At 36.0% G+C, this 2,369-nt stretch overlaps 1 protein-coding gene across 2 annotated transcripts in view; it reads left to right on the top strand.

Moving 5' to 3' along the window:
* pip5k1cb (phosphatidylinositol-4-phosphate 5-kinase, type I, gamma b) overlaps nucleotides 1-688 on the top strand; it is a 90,842-nt gene extending 90,154 nt beyond the window's left edge. For both annotated transcript variants that reach the window (XM_082173014.1, XM_082173012.1), the window contains one exon: nucleotides 1-688. This exon is cut by the window's left edge and continues 1,860 nt beyond it. The gene's annotated coding sequence lies outside the window, so the exon portion shown is untranslated.
* The last annotated feature ends 1,681 nt before the right edge of the window (nucleotides 689-2,369 follow it).

The raw sequence follows: 2,369 nt of genomic DNA, 5'->3' as shown, positions 1-2,369 counted from the left end.
CTTAAAATGAAATAGAAAATGTACTGGAACTTTACAGGCAAGGTTAAGTGAATTTATTTTAACACACATCAGCACTTTTAATGTTTTCGAGTCTTGTGGCAATACTTTCAAAACTGTATTTTAATGTTGATGTTTGTGCAAACCTCCATTATAAGTGCATTCATGTAAATGTGTGTTTTTAACATTCAATTTGGATTTTACAGAATAAAATGGCCTTATTTGAAAAGTGAAACATCAATTCTATCAAATCCGTCATCAGATTCGGTCATCATATTTCTCATTTGTCATGGGGCGAGTCTTTGTAAGTATAATGTACAATATGTTTTAAAGCATAATCATGTATTATATGTCTCTGCTGTAATAAGAGTTTTATTTTTGGGGCTGCATGTGTGTGTGTGTTTTGTCTGTGAGAGTTTGTCAGATACTGTAAAGCTCTAGTGTTTGAGTCTATGATCTACCCTCAATAACCCGTGTGTGTGTGTGTGTGTGTGTGTGTGTGTGTGTGTGTGTGAGAGAGTGTGTATGACTGTATATATTTTTGGAAGGTCTTGCTGTACTTTAGCTCTTCTGTCATGAGACTCAGTGCATGTGTACGGTAGTGTGTGTAACCGTCCTGTGTGTTTGTACAGATCATTAGCTGGTAATGATGTAAAGACAAAAACTACAAATAAAGCCTATATGGAAAACAGACGTTTCTTTACACTCTCTCTGTGATGTTGCATTGAAATAAGATTTACGTTATGTTTTGCTCTTGATTATTTTCTGTTAATTTTTCTCACCACAAAAGACATGTTTAGTGTCTTCTGGGAAAAATCAAATGACATCCTGGAGACGTTTATGGGTAAATAAAACAGCAACAGCATTTATTTACATAATATACAACTGATAGAATAACTGCTTAATATATTTGTATTTTTTTTATATATATATATATATTTATTATTATCTGTTCAATATTTTGAAACCTGACGTAGAAAGTTTGAAACATGCGAACATCTCTTTTGTCCATTTTTCTTTTCTTTTCTTTTTTTTCGTCATTTTATTTTTCATGCTTGTGTTTTGTTGTGTAGTGTTTCTTTTTGTGCAGTGATGACCTGAAGAAACCTGACGCTCATGGACATCATGGAAAAATTACCCAGAAATCCATGAGTCCATGACAGATCTGAGGTGGTGTTCTTTATTCCATCTTCTATTTAAGGTAACAGAAAAAATTTGATGGTTGCGTGTGTGTGTGTGTGTGTGTGTGTGTGTGTGTGTGTGTGTGTTTAATGGACATTGTCATATAATGACATATATAATGTCAAACTTTCAGATTTACTTTAAGGCAAAATATTTACAAAATAAATTAGCGAAAACATACCTATTAATAACTAAACCTATTGAATTTACCACAAAAAAAAACTGCTTTTTCAAACTTCTACTAAACAGTTGGTCTGATTTTCATGAAAATTGAATGAGATCATCTTCAGATCATGCCAACAAGAAACTGAACAGTTTGACGATCACGGAAATCGAGACTGGTCTAATTATGTGTGCAACATGCTAATTATAATGAAACTGGTCTTAATCGATTCCTTTGGTCACGCCAAGAACACAGATATCAATTTTGCCATAGTCGCCCAACAACTTCCTGTCCGCCATTTTGATTGTCTTTAAAAGCCATAATTTTTCAAACTCCTCGAGTCAGATACATAACAATTTTTATTTAATTTATGCCAAACTGCATCTGAGGCTGTATTTATGGAAAAAGTGGACATAATGACACCAATGTTTGTGTAATTGTCACCCAACTCTGACCACACCAGATCAATTTGATGTCAGCGCCACCTATTGGTCAAAAGTAACAAGCAATTATGTCACATTACAAGTGATTGTATTTATGGGCTTTGGTCTGCAGTTGCTCATTCTGCTTCTGCTGCTCCGCCTATTAAATGCTTGTATTATAGTTCTGGTGTTTGGTGTGTGAACAGGTTTTAGTCCTGCTGTCCCACTGTTTAATGTGATGTGCTGTGCTGTGCTGTTTTTGTCCCACACACACACACACACACACACACACACACGCCGTCGAGTGACCTGAGAGAGAACAGCGGGTCTTATCAGCGCTCACAGGCTTCCTGCAGTGGAAACACACACACACACACACACACACACACACACACACACACACACACACACACACACACACACACTATTTGCATTCACATCTTTCACAAACCACAGGGGGGGTTATTGCCAGTGAAGTAAAAAATACTCGATTTTACCCATAATGCATTGTTCTGTTCAGGAACAGGAAAAAGGGGAAGTGATGTCATAGTAGGCCTAAGTAATTTCATGTCTACATGATGCAAAATTGACGCAACATGCTAGTA

The sequence above is a fragment of the Leuciscus leuciscus genome (assembly GCF_965113295.1).
Source record: "Leuciscus leuciscus genome assembly, chromosome: 6".
Lineage (NCBI taxonomy): Eukaryota > Metazoa > Chordata > Actinopteri > Cypriniformes > Leuciscidae > Leuciscus > Leuciscus leuciscus.
Note: the sequence above shows the minus strand (reverse complement) of the source record. Positions and strands in the feature narration are given on the sequence as shown.